Genomic DNA, 22106 nt, shown 5'->3' on the forward strand with positions numbered 1-22106 from the left:
TATAAACCATTGTCGACTGTCCTTCAGTCACTTTTGAATCAACTACCATGAGATTTTTAGAATATCACTGAGTTTATGTGACCCTGACTTTGTTCATACTCAAGCCAATTGAAAATTAATTTTGAAAGTAGATTTTATTTGAAATGATATCCATATACATTATATTAATCACTTCAACTGACAACTTTGTTTTTCTGTAGAATTACAGTCAAGATTCTTTAGCAACATATATGATCTTTATAAACGTGGGAGATTCTCAGTCTCACTACAAACTCTCTGTGCTGCTGTGGTAATGCACAAAAACTATGAAAGACCTGGAACTGGTCAGATTTCCCCTGGCACAGGTTACAGGTGGTACTGCCCTACAAGCCCTGAAGTGGGGGCAGGAGAAGGTGGATCCATAATACCTAGCATTCCTGGAAGTGCCAAATCCATAGAGCTGCCCTGTGAGGCTTAGGACAGCTCTCTGGGTTCTCTAAATTAAATTAGGGGCTGCTCAGAACCTTGCAACAGCCCAGAATACGAAGTGCAAAAAGGTGGTTTAAAGCCATGTTTGCCTTTGCTTCCTCCTTCCCCTAAGGCTGTGAGTTCTGCACTGTGCTTTCTAGAGGCATAGCACAGAAGTTCAGCTATGTTGTTTTATTGCTCATGCTTGTTAATCTCTTGGTCCTCAATCTTGCCGTTGGACCCATACCAGCAGACTCTTAAGTCTGCAACGAGCAACCAAGCCGTTCGATGTTCAGTGCCTTTTTCTTTCAGTATTGTTGTCATAATTTTTTTAGTGATACAGGCTAATAGTACAGTAATTGCCAAGATTACTGTTTGTTCTGTCTTTCTTTTTTGTTGTTTTTGGTGATTGGTACAAGGGGAGGAAGGGCGGAGACTATTACAGGACTTGCTTTTTATGGTACTTCCCTAGGTTCCAAAGACTCAGCCAACATAGTTCAGTTAACTGATCCCCTTCTACTCTAATTTGTATATCACTTGGTCCTCCTGACTTGAATATGTTCACGTTATCGTTTTGCCAAGGGAGGACTGATGAAAAAAGTTAACTTTCAAAAAGTGTCTCACTTTGAGAATAAAAACTATGAGAAGTCCTTGTGGCATCTTAGAGACTAACAAAATGTGTTTATTTGTGAGTCTCTAATGTGCCACAAGGACTCCTCATTGTTTTTGCTGATACAGACTAACACGGCTACCACTCTGAAACTTTGAGAATAGTTACAGACAGGGTAAGTTTCATAGACCTCCTTGAAAACTTGGGGCCCAAAACTAAAAGTATGAAAAGTAATATCAACTGCTGACAGAACTTCTTTTGGCATCTTTTTATGTTGCTCTGCATGAATACGTCACTTCCTCTTTTGAAATCATGCATAATAAATAGAATCTCAGCTTTTTCAGAAAAAAACAATCCATGGAAAATGAAAAATTCCAACAAATAGAAGTCTTGTTTTTCTTGAAGTGGATCTTTTGTAGTATGAGCAGAGCTCTAAATTTAATATCTTCATGTTGTTGTAGTGTCTTCATTCACAATTCATTCGTTAATCTTTTAAAAAGGCTTGCATGTTTATTCAGTTAAGGGCTTCAGGCTTAATTCAAAAATAGCAAATTTCAAAAGTGACAATTTTAATATTTAGTAGAGTCATACACTGTCTTCTTGACAGTAGGGGGTAGATAGTGGCCTCCAAACCATGGTGCTTTATTTCTAACTTTTTTTTCAAGGTACAGTATAAATTCTGCTTATTAAAAAGTTGCTTCATCAGCAGTTTAAGCTGAAAGAGATACTGACTTTACACACAGACAGAGACATGAAATATCCTATTTCCATATTTTTCTATCTGCATTATTGCTTTACTTTTTGTGTGCCCAGAAATTATCTTGAAGCATCATAGAACAAGTAGAGACATAGTCCCATTACTCCCCTCCCCCATCCCCACCCCAAATAGTTAACATTCTAAGGTATAAAAGAAAAGGAGTACTTGTGGCACCTTAGAGACTAACAAATTTATTAGAGCATAAGCTTTCGTGAGCTGATGAAGTGAGCTGTAGCTCACGAAAGCTTATGGTCTAATAAATTTGTTAGTCTCTAAGGTGCCACAAGTACTCCTTTTCTTTTTGCGAATACAGACTAACACGGCTGCTACTCTGAAACCTGTCATTCTAAGGTATGATGCAACAACAGATGAATGAGCACAGGCAAAGTGGCCGGGGAGAGGTAGGGCAAGGGCTGTACATTCATTGTGCTGTTAATCAAGGCATAGACAAATGCTTATGGTTCAACTAAATTATTTTTTCTCATTTCTCATAGACAGCATAGCAGAAATAAGCTTTTTAAGGACGACTTGCATGAACACAAGGGAAGCTGTTTGGAAAACAGCCTTTGGGAGGGTGTTCATTGATGGTGGCAGCATATATAAACGGCAAGGCAACTGTGTTGAAAGCAAACTTCAGTGTGGCTGAGGGTGGTATTGTTGGCAGACTAAGAAGAATAGAGGAATGCAAGGATGAGGATTGAGATGCAGATGTGATTGATTGTTATAGAACCTTAAAAACTAGGACAAGAAGATCCAATTAATATGTAGTATAGTGGGGAGCTAGGAAAGGGATTTGAAGAGGGGAGTGGGGACATAGTCAGGACAACAGTTGAGGGGACTGGAGGTGTGGAACAGCTATCACCAGCCGCAGCTCTGAGTCATATTGACCGGTCCCCCACCAAAGATTTGAGATAGAGCTGTTTCATTAAAAAATAGTATGTTTATTACAACAACAGACACAATAACGTACAGGTAGGCCAGTTCCCCAAAATGCTTAGAGATGATGCTGACCAAAGTTTTCACCAGTATATTGGCTGGGCCCTACCTGTATATCCTCCACAGGTTCTCTCTGAAAATCCTTTACACAGCAATTCCACAACATTGACTGAGAAGTAGAAGAGTCTGCATTATAAAGGAGTCCACACTCTTCTCAATCCTTACTTGCTTTGCAAAAAGAAGATTGATAGGCAGGTCTCCCTTCCCCATTTCTTTGAATAGAGCAAGTATATTCTGCACTGTGGTCTGAGATCATTCCGAAGGGAAAGACAGACTTCCCAAACCCTGCTTCTTAGTCGTTCTCCCCCTCCCCCCACCCCAGCTAAACTCTGTCTGATGACACTGGAAGAGCTCTGATCCACCCTTCCCTCAGGGCCTGAACAAAGAAAAACAGGGACAGCATGATCTTCTCTTTTCTAATTCCTGGTGACAGCTTGCTCCTTGATTGCATGTTGGAATATGTAAACCAGAAAGAAGAATGTGGCTTTGGTACTGTAGGAGATGGTTCATGCTTAGAAAATGGATGTACCCATCAAGGTGGAAAGGAAGGGCAGATTTATGTCATGTATGGAAGAAGAGCTGATAGGATTTTGTCACCACCTGGATGTGAGAGGTAGGATTAGAAGATGACATGTAGGTTGTGGGCCATGGGCACAGAGAAGATGTTGGCATTATTAACAACAATGGAGAGCTGACCTGATAAGAGAGTGTTTGGGAAGGAAATATAATAAATACAGTTTGGCCATGATAAGCCATCCAGGATGAAACGTTGAAGATACAGTGAAAGATGTTGAATATAATAAAGAAACAAGGATCTAGTATTTGCTGATAATTTTTTATATATTTTGTCAATGTATACATCCAACTGTAATAAAAGACACAATTCCAAATATCTTATTCAATGTTAATGATATATTTCATTACTGGCCACTCAAAGTAGAAGGAATTAAGGATTATGCAAAAGTTTATTTCTGGAGATTGCTTAAGAGCATATATAAAGAGTAGTTAATAGAGGGTTCACTGGCAGGAGGTAAGACATTATAACACACACACACACACACTTTGCAGATCAATAATAAGCAAATACATTCAGTATATTCTTTATCCATAGGGTACATGTATATTTTGCAATGTCAGTTTGTTTTTTCAAAGATAAATGTGTTTAACACGGAGAAATTTTAGTGGTCAAGTGCCTGGAGGGAAATTGAAAGTTATCCAATGTGACAGGCTGGTTAGTTGGAAAGTGTTCAAATAGCAGGTTTATAACACAGAATTTCAACACACTTTAGAGTATGAACTTGGTTTTTTAGTAGTTTCCACACCATTGATCAAATAAGATGTATGTGATGGAATTTATATGAATCTCTATGTATAAGTATATAAAATATAAATGATGTATACTAAATAAGTAACCCCCCATATGTCAATATATATGTACATGTACCCTTGAAAATATGTGGGTATACCCTGTTGGGTTTTTTTAGAAATACTGAACACCTGTATCTCCCAATGATATCAACACGCATTTGAGGGTGCTTAAAGGATGTGAACTAAAGACTGGGGGAAAGTTGATAGGTGCGGAGCAGTACATGGTTTGGACAGAGTCATTCCTTAGGAGAGGATCAATTAACAGAGATTCTCTATGTCCTAGTAAGGAGGAGAGGATGGAAGATAATAAAATACAGGTAGGATCTGATGAGAGAGATTCAAATGAAAAAAAGTTCCATTCAATTATAAAATGTAATGGCAGACAGCTAAAAAGTGACAAGTTTTTAAAGTGCTTATATAGCAATGCTAGAAGTCTAAATAATAAGATGGGTGATCTAGAATGCCTTATATTAAATGAGGATATTGATATAACAGGCATCACAGAAACTTGGTGGAATGAGGATAATCAATGGGACACAGTAATACCAGGATACAAAATACATTGGAAGGACATAACAGGTCATACTGGTGGGGGAGTGGCACTATGTGAAAGAAAACGTAGGATTAAATGAACCAAACTGTACCATAGAATCTCTATGGTTAGTAGTTCCATGCTCTAATAATAAGAATATAGCAATAGGGATATATTACCAACCACCTGATGAGGATGTTGATAGTAACTATGAAATGCTCAGGAAGATTAGAGAGGCTATTAAAATAAAAAAAAAACCTCAATAATAATAATAAGGGGGGATTTCAACTATTCCCATATTGACTGAGTACATGACACCTCTATAGTCAGGAATAAAATTGTCAGACACATAGATGAACATAATTTGTTGGGGAAGAATCAACATGGTTTTTGTAAATGGAAATCATGCCTCACCAATCTGCTAGAATTCTTTGAAAGGGTCCAGTGGATACAGTGTACTTAGATTTTCAGAAAGCCTTTGACAGGGTTCCTCACCAAAGGCTCTTAAGCAAAGTTAGCTGTCATTGGATAAGAGGGAAGGTCCTCTTATGGATTGGTAACTGGTTAAAAGATAGGAAATGAAGGGTAGAAATAAATGGTCAGTTTTCAGAATGGAGAGAGGTAAATAGTGGTGTCCCCCAGGGGTCTGTACTGGGACCAGTCCTATTCAACATATTCATGAATGATCTGGAAAAAGGGGTAAATAGTGAGGTGGCAAAATTTGCAGATGATCTAAAACTACTCAGGGTAGTTAAGTCCCAGATAGACTGCAAAGAGCTACAAAAGAATCTCTCAAAACTGGGTGACTGGGCAGCTAAATGGCAGATGAAAGTCAGTGTTGATAAATGCAAAGTAATGCACATTGGAAAACATAATCCCAACTATACATATAAAATGATGGAGACTAATTTAGCTGTTACTACTCAAGAAAGAGTCTTGGAGTCATTTTGGATAGTTCTCTGAAAACATCCACTCAATGTGCAGCGGCAGTCAAAAAAGCAAACCAAATGTTGGGAATCATTAAGAAAGGGATAGGTAATAAGACAGAAATATCATGTTGTCTCTATATAAATCCATGGAATGCCCGCATCTTGAATACTGCGTGCAGATGTGATCACCTCATCTCAAAAAAGACATATTGGAACTGGAAAAGGTTCAGAAAAGGATGACAAAAATGATTAGGGATATAGAATGGCTGTCATATGAGGAGAGATTAATAAAATGGGACTTTGCAGCTTGGAAAAGAGATGACTATGGGAACATATGATAGAGGTCTATAAAATCATGACTGGTGTGGAGAAATCAAACAAGGAAGTGTTGTTTACTCATCATAACACAAGATCTAGGGGTCACCAAATGAAATTAATAGGTAGCAGGTTAATAGGTAAAATTAATAGGTAGCAACAAACAAAAGGAAGTATTTCTTCACACAATGCAGTCAACCTGTGGAATTCTTTGCCAGAGGATGTTGTGAAGGCCAAGACTATAACAGGGTTCAAAAAAGAACTAGATAAATTCATGGAGGATAGGTCAATCAATGGCTACTAGCCAGGATGGGCAGGGATGGTGTCCCTAGCCTCTGTTTGCCAGAAGCTGGGAATGAGCGACAGGGAATGGATCACTTGATTACCTGTTCATTCCCTCTGGGGCACCTGGCATTGGCCACTGTCCGAAGACAGGCTACTGGGCTAGATGGACCTTTGGTCTGACCCAGTATGGCCATTCTTATGTTCCTGTGTGATTAATAAAAATGAAAGAAGTGTAATATAATTAATGCTAATCAACATCAGATTATGGACAATAGAGCCAGTCAAACTAACTTAGTATCTTTTTTTTAATAAGATTCAGGTTGGTCTGATAAAGGGAATAATGTACATGTAGTATACTTAGACTTCTGTAAGGTGTTTGACATGGTATCACACAACATTTTGATTAAAAATCGAATATAAAATTAACATTACACATTAAAAGAATTAAAAACTAGCTAACAGATCTCAAAATCTAATTGTAAATGGGGGATCATCATCGAGCCAGAGTGTTTCTAGTGGGGACCCTCATGGATTGGTTCTAGGCCCTATGTTGTTTAACATTTTTATCAATGACCTGGAAAAGAAGATAAAATCATCACTAATAAAATTTGCAGAAGACACAAAAATTGGTTGGAGTGGTAAATAATGAAGAAGACCATTCACGGATATGGAACAATCTGGATCTCTTTGTAGGCTGGACATAAGCAAGCAATATATGTTTTAATAGGGTTAAATATAAATGTTTACATCCAGGAACAAAAAAATGTCAGCCATACTTACAGGATGGGGGACTCTAAACTGGGAAGAAGTGACTCTGAAAGAGACTTTGGTGTCATAGCGGATAATCTGCTAAACATGAACTCTCAGTATGATGCTGTGGCCAAAAGGGCTAATGCAATCTTTGTATGAATAAAGAGGGGAATCTTGACTAGAAGTAGACCGATTGTTTTACTTCTGTATTTGGTACTGATGAGAGTGCTGCTGGCGTACTGCATCCAGTTCTGATGTCCACAATTGAATAAAGATGTTGATAAATTGGAGAGAGTCCAAGAAGATCCATGAGAATGATTAAAGGATTAGAAAACCTGCCTTATAGTGATAGATTCAAGGAGCTCCATTTGTTTAGCTGAACAAAGAGAAGGTTAAGGGGTGACAACCACAATGGGCTCTTCAGTCTAGCAGAGAAAGGTGTAACATGATCTAATGGCTGGAAGTTTAAACTAGACAAATTCAGACTGGCATTAAGGTGTATACAAGTGAGGGGAGTTTACCCACTGGAACAATTTAGCAAGGGTCGAGGTGGTTCCTCCATCACTGGCAATTTTTAAATCAAGATTGGATGTTTTTTTCTAAACTATATGCTATAGGAATTAGTTTGGGGAAGCTGTATGACCTGTGTTGTACAGCAGTGCTCCTCAACCTGTCCAAACTACTGTACCCCTTTCAGGAGTAAGATTGGTCTTGCATACCCCAAGTTTCACCTCACTTAAAATCTACTTGCTTACAAAATCAGACCTAAATATACAAAAAAGTGTCACAGCATACTATTACTGATAAATTGTGGAATTTCTCCATTTTACAATATAATTATAAAATAAATCAATGGAATATAAATATTGTACTTACATTTCAGGGTATAGTATGTAGACCAGTATAAACAAGTCATTGTATGCAATTTTAGTTTGTAACTTTGCAAGTATTTTTTATGTAGCCTGCTGCAAAACTAGGCAAATATCTAGATGAGTTAAGTATCCGCGGAAGACCTCTACATACCCCCAGAGGTACATCTACCCCGGTTGAGAAACAGTGTTGTACAGGAAGTCAGACAGCATGATCACAGCGGTCCTGTCTGACTTCAGAATATCTGAAAAATACCACTGAAAAACAGGCCTGTACTATGTAATTTGAGAAAATAAACAATGTGTTTTTCTGACTTCGGTAGACAAGACATTAAAAGTGAAGACTGAGCCTATTTTTCAGTTGCATAGCCATTTAAGAAATGCTGGTGCTAAGGTTGGATATTCAGCTGTTATTTACACATCTTGGTTTTTGTAGGTTTCAGGGTGAATATTAAAAGGACCCTGCCCAGAAATATTAGATACTTAAAAATGTTTTTTTTCCTCCTGCTGCTCAGACATGTTACAGCTTGAAATTCCTCATCAGAAGTGTGGTTTCCATTCAGTGCATGTATGTGCTGGTTTGCTAATGTAAGGTTGTTCATTTTTATTGCATTTGAATTTTTTAAATGTGCTTTTTGAAACCTGAAGGGACATTTTTACAATATTTGTATGAAAAATGAAGGTATCAATAACTTAAAAAATACTCAAAACAAATTAAATACTGTCCCATCAGTTTCCCCTCTCAAGAAAAAGCTTCACCTGGTCTTTCGCCCAGCCACATGCACTTAACTGTTTTCCTCATGTGGCCCTGCAAATGATCCTAGTTCTACTCCTTTGGTTTATTGCCGAGCCCCATAAAATTTCCAACACTGCTGTTTAAATTGCAGAAAATGTAAATTCATAATCAAATTATGGGGATGTTTATATGGTGAATTCCTGGTTTCTATGGGAATTTTAGCTGTTCACAAAAGCAAATTAAATCCTGAAGGGGGAGTGAATACCCACTGTATGATGTACTGGATTTTACAGTGAAACTTCTTAATGAGTCAGTGGTCTCTTGTGATATCACTAACTTCATTATTCTTAGACTCTGTTTTTGTGGTGAATATTTTCCCTTTGCGCAGGTCTCTCTACTGGGAAAAGGACTAAAGAAAATGTAGTGTATAATATTGAATACATATTTTCTAATGCCCCTTCCTACGCAGCCACAGTAAGTCCTAGGTTATACCTCCGTCCCATATCCCCTCCTGATCTAACAATCTTCTGCAACTCCTAATTCTCTTCATTTCTTAGTAACTCCCACTCTCTTTATTTTGCCTCCCCAATTACTTGCTGGCACCCCACCTACCACTCTTGAGCTGCAGCCATTCCTCCTTTCATTTACAAATTTCAGCCTGTCATATATATCCAGACTCTTCCCACACCTCCTAGCCCTGTTCTCTCCTGAAAGCCTCTCTCCCCCACCCCCATATTTCTATCCTGTTCGCTCACAGAAGATCCACTGCTTCCTCCACTTGGATATGGGTCTGAACCAAAACCCCAGATATCACCAATCCTAAATGTTGGAAGTTTAGATCTTTCTTCAGATATGAACTTCAAGGTGAGCCCTTATCATTGTGAGAGGCTCAGGCAAATTCCTGAATTGGTGTGGAGGCAAAGAAACCTGAATTTTGGAGAACTCTGGACTAAGATCTAAACTCTATACCTTTAGTCCATTTCTATTTCTCATGGTCTCTAGTAACACAGGATCTCACCATTGTGCAAGACCTCTCCTGCTGATGAAAAAAACAACAATCCCCACTGTCTGTGGTTTTGCAGCATGGCAGCAATTTTATTCCAGAATTTCATATTTATTTAAATGTTTGGCCTATACCACCATTTTTGTGGGCTATTCTGTGTGTATACATATGCTGAATAGCAATGCTGTGTTGTGTAGAGATTTACAGTCTTTTCACTGATTTGCAACTTCATCCACAAAGGTGACAAATGGATAGACTATAGCAAAATATCAGCACCAGTTTAGTGAACAGACAAACAACAAAGGGAACCTAGGCTAGGTCTGTTTCATTCACTTTCCCCTAGCCAATGCACAATACAAATTTAACTTCTGTTTCATAGGCTAATGAGGAAAATTTATTTTTGTTTTCATTTAAACCAATGTAAGCAATTAGAAACTATTATTTCTTATTTGAAATTATAGTATGTTCCTGTAAAAGATTCTTTCTTTGTAAAGGGAATGTAATCTCTGTTTACATTTATATAGGGATGGTTATGCCCGATGCTGCAGAAATCTGCTACATTTCAATTTGTAATACAATTAAATGGCTTTTTTAAAACTGAAGATTCAGATGATACCAAAAGAGTTTTACATGCGTTGTTAAGTTTCAACATGGATCATTAATGATATGTTATGATGATGGGGCAATGCCCTTGAAGAGGGCATTCAAGCAGTGTGCTGGAGGGTTTCCAGTGTATTATGTAGCTTGCTACTATAAATATTTCTATTGACTGGAGAATTTTGTTTTGTTTTCATTTGCTGTATTTTTGGTTTGGTTTTGTGAATACCATAACATGCTAGGTGATATTTTTTAGAGATCTTTCATTGTGCTTATTTCTTTGTAATGTAGTTCAATGTAACATATTGCTTGATATGCAAGTTTATAATTTGGGCTCCATGTAAATAGGCTGTGTAAAAGAGGGGTGCTTTCTAGGACTCTATATAGGAATGCAGGGATCTTCTGCTGAGTACCCCTAATGTCAGGTGCTAAGACCTTGAATAAAAATGCAGTCAAAGATGGAGGTTCTGCAATGGAAACCCTAGGAACAGCCAAGATTGGGAGAAACTGTAGGCTAAGGTTTGTTTTGTTGCTGTTCTGCATTAATAACAAAGAAAATGACAGGGAAGTGGAAGTTGGGACTATTACCAGCATCAATGTATGTGGTTCAGGGCAGGGAGAAACTCCACAATGCTTGCAGGTGGAAACTTGTTTTTCCAGACTGGTTGATCTGTATTCAGAACACACGCACAGCTTTTAAAAACGTAACTACATTTAGCATCCAAGCATTAGCATTGGTGTTAGCTCTCTGGAGAAACTTTTCTTCACCTCCCTTCCCTTTTGGATTGTGTACAGCCCTTTCACATACTAAAACAATGGCTTGATAAACCAACAAAGCCTTTCTTTGGGGGAAAATATTAGTTTTGTACAATGTAAGAAGAGAATCATTTTACACTGCTTTTGTTTAAACTACTCATAAGTTGGCATGTTGTGAGAAATTTTGAATCTAGAAAAATCAGACCCTTGCTTTTTTATATTTACTAGAAAAGGAATCTGTCACTGGAGAGTGCAATAACTTTCAGACTTATTTAGAGATGTCTTCACAATGACTGTATGAGAATTGTTTAAAAATAATAGTTTCTATGTTCTACACTATACTGTACAGCATATTGGCTTTCAGTTACAGTGTTCTGAATTATTGTAGTCTGTGTTCCCTTGAATTCTTTGGCCCTGCAAAGCAAAGAGGGTGATGAATCAAAGTTCAGTAAATTCCCAGACTCTGATAATATACAGGCATTTGCTGTTCTGCACCAGTGACTATCACAGTTTAAACTGCAGATTTGCAGTTCTGATTCTTCATGGTCTCCATGACAATAGAAGTTACTTGGCAATTTTGGTACAAGTAGGTGAGCAGTGTATGTGGAAGGAAATAGACAGAAACTCTTGTTTATATTCCTAACACTGCCAGAGATATTGGGGCAGGGGAGTGGGGGAGAGAGCACAACTAGTTGCTGCTGAAGTATGTTGTGCCACAACTTGTATTTTGCCCACTGAAATGCTAAAGGTTTTTGGAAAAATAGTGCTAGCCAGATGCACTGTAAATGGAGCCAGTTTTTAAAATATCAGGATCCTTGATTCTCTTGGCTGTACTTATACAGATGAGAGCATGACAACAGTAATAGAGATGACAATATATGCTGCCGCTGGGAGTATTTTTATACATATATATTCAGTGACTTGAGTTAACCATTGCTATGCTGACCAAGCCCAGGTCTATCTCCTCCTATCTGCTGACTCTGAAAGACATTTAGAGTAGGAGAAATTATGTTGTGCTCGTTTTGGGACTGGATTACAAGAAAATGGCTAAGACAAACTTCTGGAAAATCTGAAATTATACTAAGTGGCTAGGCACAGATATGTAGATAATGACATTTCCTATGGCTCCGTATTTTTTTTGAGGAGATGATACAGCAGGTAGAGAACGTGAGCAGGCTGGGGTCTAATGCTTATCAGTAAGGCTATGATTTTGGTAAAGACATTTTGAGTAAATTTTATGGCAGAGGTGTGGAGGGGAAAAACAATAAGATGTGAATAGGTCAGCAAATGATGTAGTTTTCTCTACATCAGCATACACAAAATATAGTGGTGGTTCTGAAAGGTGAGGCTGGGGGAGAATGAGTTTGGAGAGCAAGCCCAACCCACAAGGGCGGCTTCTGTCCCATGGGGTTTGGTCATCCTCCTCACTCCAAGCTTGTGATCTGGCACATGGGGTCGCAATGCCAGGTTTGGCGCTGGTGCCCTTCCTTAGATGGAAACAGAGGGATGGATGGGCTAAACCTCATGTGCCAGGTTGCATCCCCACCTCTGGATTTGGGGGCCATAACAAATGTGTTTCTTCAACCATTTCAAAGATTTCATAGAATGTTTTCAGAATTCATTATTTTTGTGACCTCCATGGCAAAAACATAGCCCTACTTATCAGCAGAAATTAGATATCAGTAGAGAGGAAGTTTTTCAGTGGAAATGTTTTCCAGTGAGTAATGCAGATTCAGCAACACTGAAATGTTTAGTAAATTCATGTCAGTTTCACCAATTTGTTTCATTTTAAAAAAACTAAACAAATTCAGAAAAAATGATTTCATTTTGATATTTTTAAATGAAGTATTTTGATTTTTTGTCTCAAAATGAGATTTTATGGAAAATCATCTTTAAATTTACTTTAAAATATTTTTAAAAGTCTTGAAACTGAACCAAAAATTGTTTCATTTCGGTTGAGCAGAGTGTTACTCTTGACCTGATATGAATTTTTTTAAACTCTTTGAGTTGCCAAAAATATCTAAAAGAATTTGGTTTTAATTCAAACCAAAATGTTTTGGGTTTTTTTTTTTTTTGGAATTGCCATTGAATTGAAACATCTATTATTCTCACAGCTCTGGGTATCACTCATTATCACAGCTGCTTTTCATTATATCAGAAATATTATCAGGCTCTGCCCTTGCATCTTGAGCTCTGGTCTGTTAATATATAGTACCATAATAAGATAAAGTGTAATCTGTAGCTGTTTCAGAATGTGATAGCAATGTGCCCATTGAGGGTGGGCAGTAAGGATTCTTCCTACTCAGTGTTTCATGTTGTCCATGGGCTGGCAAGAATCACTCTTTGGGGGGGGTGAGGGAGGACTGGTTCTGAGGACTTGGGGCAGGATCAGCAAGATGAGTCTTTGGGATGCAATCAAACAGAACATAAAAACAGCCATACTGGGTCAGACCAATGGTCCATCTAGGCTAGTATCCTGTCTTCTGAGAGTAGCCAGGGCCAAATGCTTGAGAGGGAATGAACAGAACATGCAATCATAGAGTGATACATCCACTGTTGTCTATTCCCAGCTTCTGACAAACTGGTTAGGGACACAGAGCATGGTGTTGCATTCCTGCCCATCCTGGTTTCTAATAGCCACTCATGGACCTATCCTCCAAGAATTTATCTAATTCTTTTTTGAACACTCTGATAGTTTTAGCCCTTACAACATCCCCTGACAATGAGTTCCACAGCTTGACCATACATTCTGTGAAGAAGTACTTCCTTTGGTTTGTTTTAAACCTGCTGCCTATTAAGAAGAAATATGATAAATAATGTGTTTGAGGCAGAAATCTTTGGGTCCTCTGCCTCCTACTGCAGAAGCTTGTTCTCTTGAATCTTAGCAATCAGTTTGTGTTGGTTTGCATTTCTATCTTACTCTTTGTTTAAAATAGTAGCTCAGCTTCTCATTTACATTTCTAGCTGTCCCATATCACAGGACCTGTAACTGCAGGCTTTGTGAGACCCAAATGCAGGCTTGCAGGATGGGGTATCTTTTGGCACGTAAATTGTATTTAAATTATTAGGTTTTTTTTTAATTTAGGGTTCTTAACAGACTGGCATTAAGTATTTTGCCATGCATTTGACACCTCAAGGGCTTGCCTGCCCTCAGCAGTCCTCTGGCCTGTCCAGTGGCTTCCCCTCCATAGCTGAGAAGTACCATGCATTTAGTTTGTTTCATGTAAATTCTGAAGATATTTTTATTTGCAAATATTTTCAATCTGGTGCACTGATTTATTTTTAACTTTTAGTGATTTTATCTTGTCATGTTATAGCCCTTTTATCTGCTGTACATTTTAATATTTTATGGTTCTGATGTTTGTGAGGTGTCTAGATTGCTATGGCAGACAGGTATCTTAAAAATAAATTGTAGCGTCATTATTGCCTGGCCTAGTTCAAGTCATCATACAACTTCTGAAGCTAAAGAGGAGCTTGTTTTTCAAAAAGACTGTTGCTTTGCTAAGAGAGGATTTTTCAAAAATGTTTCAATAAAGTATTGGTAATAATTCAATACATTATTATAGAAAAGTGCTATACCTGGAAGTTGGTACCTACCTGCCCTTAGCGATGGTTTCTGCATGTAAGGATTGACGCATGTTAACAAGCTGGTATAGGAGGAGCTTGCACTGATGCTGTCTATACTGTGCCTGCTCTTGTGAATAAATACAGAATGTCAGTATCTTGGGCTGTTGATCTGACACTTTTCTCTTGCTCTTAAATTTAGTTTTAAAATATTCATACAAATAAAATGAAATCCTAAAGATTTGACAAACTATCATTCAACAGTCAGTTCTAAAGGCAAGGGGCAAAGTAAGTACAAGGTCTTGTAGCTAACTCTGCATGTCAGGACCATCAGGCCAGCAGTGTCTGAACAGAGGATGTAGTGAGGAATGCATGATAACTTAAGCTTAGTTGAGTAAGGCACAATGAGTTCAGGGAGTGCTTTAAATATATGCAACAAGATTATAAAATCAATGTGATATCTAAGTGGAAGCCAACATAATGTCAGTGAAATATGAGAAGGCCTTTTAGTGTGTGTAAAAATTCTGGCAAAGGCATTTAGAATCAATTGTAGCCTGTTCTTAGTCCCTGCTGGATGATTTCCAAGGTGGAGAGCCGCAATAATCCTGTCAAGATATCAGAAAAGCATAGATAAGCATTTCAGTGTCCTCTTGGGAAAGGCAGTACCATAACCTTTGCAGTGTTTCTAAGATGATAGAACACTAGTCTTACAATGTGATTATTAAAGGAAAGATTAAAACCCATGCTCTGTACCAGCTGAAGGAATTAACAATGTCTTGCAATAGAAGGCAAAGGCATATCCCAGTGACGTTGAGAGTGAACCAAAAGCCAGTCTCTTTTCCTAGTTTTGAGACTCAAACCATCCCAACGCAATTTTTGTAGGTGCTATTATGACTTATAGCACAGTTAGGCTTAGCTGTAAAGTTGTTAGATAATCATATCAATTGATAGAGCAAAATATGTGTGTAACATATCTGCATTATGTAGCTGTTGATTTTCATTAAGTATATTTTGTTGTCTTTCAGTATCTACTTAGGCTGGTATTTTTGAAGGAGCCCAACGAAGTTAGTTGCCCGAATCCCATTGAAATGGGGAGTCTATGGCCCTCAGGTCTTTTGAAAATCCCACTCTGTCTTGTGTTGGATCCAGTCTCCTATGGGTCAGGGTAGTAAAGCTCAAGGACAAAAGAACATTATCTATCTATCTATCTATCTATCTATCTATCTATCTATCTATCTATCTATCTACCTATCAGGCTGTACATGTGAAAAGAAAGTCCTGATTATCAGGTGTCCCTAGAACAGTGATGTAGTTAAAGTGAGAATGTTTGTTAGGTGGATACATAGTAATATAATTTTTCACTGTGCTTTTTACCATCCCTTTGTAAGTGCAAAATGGACGTTATTGTTTTTGGACTTGCTTATGGAATAATTGTGCATACACAGTTATTTAATACAATTTTTTAATTGTGCATACACAGTTATTTGCTGTTGAATAGCTTCTCATGAGTGCAATAATCCTGGTATTGATATTTTAATTCTTGATTAAAACATTCTGCAGGGTATACAAAACAGATTAGGAGGTCAAATTTTAGTCCTTTTATTGTATTAAAGCTAAATTAAACACATATTTCACAGACACATTACCGTTTGGGGTTGATTTCTTGAGTAACTTTAAGATGTAACTTGGCATCTGGCACCATTTGTAACGAAAGCAATGGGTACTTGCTTTGTACAGGTGTAAACTAGTATTCTAGTGGAAATTGCTACCTTAATTTTGGAAGGAGTGAACAGTATATATAATTCACCTTTTTTGGTTTGGTTTTGCTTGTATGGTCAGCCAAACCGAAGATGTATTTCTAAAGGATATGCTCAATCAACTAAAAACTGTTGCACCTGATGTAGGAGTTACTGGGTGAATTGCAATAGCTGCTTTATGCAGATCAGAATAGATGATCACAGTAGTTCCGACTTGCCTTAAAATCTATTAATTTATGAAATTCCCCAGCAACCAAGTGATTCTTCTGTTTTTCATAGCTTAGATTAGTACGAATCCTGGGATGCAGACTGTTCAATACAGCAAATTTAATGTACCACACTCCCTTGCTTAAAACAAAATCTGGCCTTTTCCATGCATGAGCAAACCCACCTTTTCCATACATGAGCAGGCAATTTTCATACCTATTACATGTCACCAAAAAAGACAAATATTGTGACCCTTTGTGGTTTTCCTACTGGGGGCTTTGTGAGATCATGAGTTCATATTTGCACGTTTTCTTACTGCTTTTACAGAGGGTGAGAAAATGTGTCTTTTCCGTGCACTAAATCCATGGATTTCAATAGGAATAGATCTTCCACTTAAGAGCTCTACACAACTCTCTAAATCGTACCCATATCTGAGAGGCAGCACAGCTTTCACAGGATGCTTGTTTTGTGTGACCCTACCAGTGATACCCCCTCCCCACAACACACATACGAATGCTTGGAGGGTGCAGACAGCAGTGGGATTATTGAAGATTAAACAAACAATAACTCTGGGGCAGGTTTTTGCTTGGGAATCTCCCCTCACCCTGATTTGACTGGAGCATGGAATAGAGAACAGATGCTCTTTGTCTCCTTGCTAGGGTTGCCAACTTCATAATTGCGCAAAACTGAATACCCCTGTCCTGCCCCTTCCCAGAGGCCCTTCCCCTTCTCTGAGTTCCCGTCCCCACTCACTCCATGCCCCCTCCTTCCATTGCTTGCTCTCTCCCACCCTCACTCACTTTCACTGGGCTGCAGCCAGGGATGAGGGGTTTGGGATGTGGGAGAGGGCTCCAGGCTAGGGGAAGGGGGTTGGGGTGTGTGTGGGGGGGTATGAGCTCTGGGTGGGTCCAGAAATGAGGGGTTAAGGGTGCAGGAGAGAGCTCCAGGTTGGGGCAGGGGTTCGGGGTGCTAGAGAGGGTGTGGGCTCTGGCTGGGGGGTGTGGGGTTTTGGGTGTAGGAAGGGGCTCCATGCTGGGGCAGGGGATTGGGGGTGAGGGCTTTGACTGGGGATGTGGGCTCTGGGGTGGGACCTGGGATGAGGGGTTTGGGGTACAGGAGGGGGCTCAGAGCTGGGGCAGTGTGTTGGGAAGAGTGTGGGGTGCAGGCTCCTGGAGGGAGTTTGGGTGCAGGTGGGGACTTCGGGCTGGGCAGTTGGTTGGGGTGCAGGGTATGAGCTCTGGGAAGGAGTTTGGGTGTGGGAGGGGACTCTGGGCTGGGGTAGGAGTGTGGGAGGGGGTTTGGGGTGTGGATTCACGGCAGCGTTTTCTGTGACTCACAGGAAGCAACCGCCAGGTTTCTGCGTCCCCTAGATGCATGGGCAGCCAGGGAGGCTCTGCGCACTGCTCTTGCGCCTGCGGTGCCACCCCCGCAGCTCCCATTGGTCGCTGTTCCCAGCCAATGGGAGCTGCGGCAGCATTCACAGCCTCCCTGGCCTCCCGTGCATCTAGGGGCTACAGGGACCTGGCAGCCGCTTCCTGGAGCCACATGGAGCTGGGGCAGGCAGGGAGCCTGCCTTAGCCCTGGGCCCCTGCTGCACTGCGGACCTGACTTTTAATGGCCAGGTGGCAGTACCAGCCGTAGCCGCCAGGATCCCTTTTCGACCAGACATTCTGTTCCAAAACCAGATGCCTGGCAGCCCTACTTCTTGCTCACCCCCTCAGAACCTCCTGCTTTGGTGTGTTACTCTGACCTCACTAATCTCCCACAGCTTGCTCCCTTCTACGCTCTGAAATAGGAAGTTTCATGTTGCTTTGGTTACTTCTCAAAGGGGTTTTCTTCTCAAAATTTTGCTGATGTTTGTTATTCATGTGTTCATTGAGGATAACTTAAGGGAGAACTTATATTCAGACATACTGGATCAGTAACAACTTAGGTAAGCGAAAGCCTGAAATTTCTCTCTACACAATGACCATGTAAATAAAATACATAATTATAGACTTTTGTCAGGGTTCTCCATAAAACTTCAGATCCTTAACCAGGCAATTACCCTTTCACATATTCTGCTAATAAGCTACAAGCAAAAAACATGTCACTGTAAATTCTAGCAAAATTGGGAAAGACAAGCTTACCCTAGAACTTCTTAAGGTACGTTTAGGACAGGGATTGGCAACCTTTGGCCCGTGGCCCGCCAGGGTAAGCCCCCTTGCAGGCTAGGCTGGTTTGTTTACCTGCCACGTCCACAGGTTCAGCCGATTGCAGCTCCCACTGGCTGCAGTTTGCTGCTCCAGGCCAATGGGCGCTGCGAGAAGTGGTGGCCAGAAGATCCCTCAGCCCGTGCTGTTTCCCGCAGCCCTCGTTGGCCTGGAGCAGCGAACCGCGGCCAGTGGGAGCCATGATCGGCTGAACCTGCAGAAGTGGCAGGTAAACAAATCGGCCCGGCCCACCAGGAAGCTTACCCTGGCGGTCTGTGTGCCAAAGGTTGCCGATCCCTGGTTTAGGACATGCTGTATTGTATCAGTCATGATTGATCGGGGGAGTTGTTCCTCATTTTGTTTGGTTTCATATATACTACGAATATAATTTATGAAATTTAAGAAAAAATATCTTTTAAATGTGCTTATGGCCAAATTTGCAGAGTATTACAGATCATAACATTAAGCATGTTATTGTTTTATTGTTCCTGTTGTCAATATAGGTTATGTCAGACTACCTAGTTCATGTTAACATGGTCCTCTTTCAAACAGGACTATGTTGATGCAAACTTTTAGGACCTTTTCATTTGAGCCAGCAGTTAGAGCACATACTTTGGTGTGCTCTAATGACACCCTTGTAGTCCATACTGTGGCACAGTATAGACAAGCCTAAAAAAAAAGCCAGCTATGAGTTAAGGTATAGGAAACTTGTACTGCATTATAACATCCTTAATATCTAGACAGTGTTGATAGTACTTTGTTCTTCTGGGGCTGTATCCAAAAGATTCCAAATGATATAGAACTCAGTTTATCTACTCAGAACCAAATCTGGCTACCATTAAACCTATTGGCAAGATTGGCCACCTTTACAAAGGATGAAGACCCGAGGAAAGCCTTATTGGGATTCAAAGGTCTAGTTCCAGGAATACTAGACTTTTCAAATCATGTGCATACACCAACAAGGCACTCCTCACAGTGATCCCTCTTTTTAAAGATCTTTTTGCAGCTTGTTTTTTCAACATATATTCTCACATGTCAACTCATTTCCATTACAAGGTATTGTGCATCAGTCATTTCAGAGTCAAATTTATCTCTGATCATCACATTTGAGTAGGTCTTCCATTCAGTGTAAATTACTGAAATTAGAAGATCAAATGGCACAGACCGAAGAACCTGAATAAAACAGAATAGCAAAACTTAAAATGGAAAATAAAATGGCAGGAAGCTACTTTTTCCACTGTGTGTTGTCTGTCTGTGTCTTGGCCCATGGTGTAAACTTGCCCTACCAAACTGTCTGTGCCATCAGGGGAAAATACCTAGGAGATTCATGTGGATGATACAAAGTGCAGGGGCAATCTGTTTTCTTAATATGCCACTGTAAATCAGTCCTCAGCTCACTCACATTTTCGCTGTCCCATGTGCAGATGATGTGTTGGGTTTTCCTTGGAGTCAAGCATTCAAACATGTTGTAACAACTTTCCCTTTCTGATGCCCTTTCACAGAAAAGCCATCTTTTCATATGTTCTGTGTGTTTCTGTGATACCCTTCTGGGACTGTACATTGTGATATTTCCCAATTGCTGGTAATGAGGTCTGCTGTTGCCCTGCCTTGTTCGCACTAGGAACAAATAATCTCATTCCTTTGAACAATCTCATCTAGTTTTCAAAAGACTGTCCATATTTTTTCATTACATTTCTTACATCTCTCTCAGACAGGGTAGCAGGGTCTGTCATCAAATACTATCTATTGAAAAATGGATGGGCCCTACACTGGCTGGGGAGTGACAGTTAAAATAGCAGGGGGTGCAGCAGCAGAGAAATCCACTTGAAAAAAGGCTCCTTGCCAGGGCCCTCACTTTATTTCCATTATAAACAAAAGAAGTCATAAAGTACATGTGGTTTGACATTTTTGCATTGCTTCTAGTCAAGGAGGTTTTGCTTTAAAACATGTAAAAAAAAATACAGGCAGAAAACTTAGTTTTGTCAGGCAGATGTACCTTGAGAGATTGCCTGCCAAATTATTGTTCAGTAATAGAATAAAGGAACATAAAAATTGCCATTCTGAATCAGACCTATGGTCTAGCTCATCCACTATGACAGCGGCCAGTGCCAGATGTTATAGTGCGAGTTGTAAGAAACTTTGAAATACGATAACGTGCTCTCCATTAATGTTTCATCCAAATCCATAACAGGGATTTGTTTAAAACTTGAAGCATAAGACTTTTATAACCCTTCCAAAACCCTTTTAAAAGCATTAGTTAATATCACTCTGGATATGCTTAAAAATAACAAGGAGTCCAGTGGAACCTTAAAGACTAACAGATTTATTTGGGCATAAGCTTTCATGGGTAAAAACCCCACTTATTCAGATGCATCACTTCTGGATATGCTTGTTATACATATAAATGCCTAATCCCTATTTGAACCTTGCGAAATTCTTGGGCCTAGCAACATCTATGGCAGTGAGCTCCACAGTCTAATTGCACATTGTGTGGGAGAAAAATATTCTCTTTTATCAGTCTGGAATTTGCCACTTTTTAATTTCATTGAAGGTGCTCCTGTTCTCTTGTTATGAAACAGAGAAAACAGGAGCTCACAATCTACTTCTAGACCATTCATTATTTTGTATAATTTTATCATATCCCCTCTTATTCATAAGATAAACAATACAAATCTTTCAATCTCTCTTCATATGAATTTTTCCATGCCCTTGTCTATTCTCCTCCTCATTCACTGAACACACTCCATTTCTCCAGTATCTTTTTATTGAGATGGGGTGACCAATACTGTATGCAATATTCCAGATAAGAATGAACCATTGATTTATATAATGCCATTATAGTATTTCCATTTTATTTTCCATCCCATTCCTTGTGCATCTTAACTATGAACACACTGTTACTAAGGATATAATGCTCTGAAATTGATGTTACAGTGGCTGAGGGTATCATCATTTATCCTCAAATTTTCATTTTAACTTGTATGCTCTCTACAAAGACATGATGTATACCATTTCTTCCAATGCACTCAAATAAAACATACTTTGGTAAAACACAATTATTCTGGTTAATAAATGGGTAACTGGGTGAATTCTATGGCCGCTGTAAAACAGGTGGTCAGGCTAGATGATCGAATGGTCCCTTCTGGCTTTAAAATGTATAACTCTCGCATATGACTTGAGTTTGAGCTTACTTGCAACATGTAACCCCAACTCATGCCTGTCATTCCGGAACACGGTGCCTAAGTTAGGTGCTCACAAAATATATAATTGCGGTCTGAGACAAAATGTCCTAATCCTTGGCATAGTGAGTACAGAAATATTTAATATGAAGATGCAGTCGTTCACATAGCATATCTGGATGATATTGTTATAAACCTCCCTACTTCTTTGTTTGGGGCGGGGCAGGGATTGTTTGTTTTTTTATGTGTTTGAATAG

The 22106-nt window shown here is 39.4% G+C and overlaps 2 protein-coding genes across 4 annotated transcripts in view; one reads left to right on the plus strand and one right to left on the minus strand.

Moving 5' to 3' along the window:
- DOCK2 (dedicator of cytokinesis 2) overlaps positions 1–22106 on the plus strand; it is a 493769-nt gene that overhangs the window by 325544 nt on the left and 146119 nt on the right. The gene's annotated exons all lie outside the window — the stretch shown is intronic.
- Positions 1–22106, minus strand: part of INSYN2B (inhibitory synaptic factor family member 2B) — a 116567-nt gene that overhangs the window by 85008 nt on the left and 9453 nt on the right. The gene's annotated exons all lie outside the window — the stretch shown is intronic.

This window comes from Dermochelys coriacea, chromosome 8, assembly GCF_009764565.3.
Source record: "Dermochelys coriacea isolate rDerCor1 chromosome 8, rDerCor1.pri.v4, whole genome shotgun sequence".
Lineage (NCBI taxonomy): Eukaryota > Metazoa > Chordata > Testudines > Dermochelyidae > Dermochelys > Dermochelys coriacea.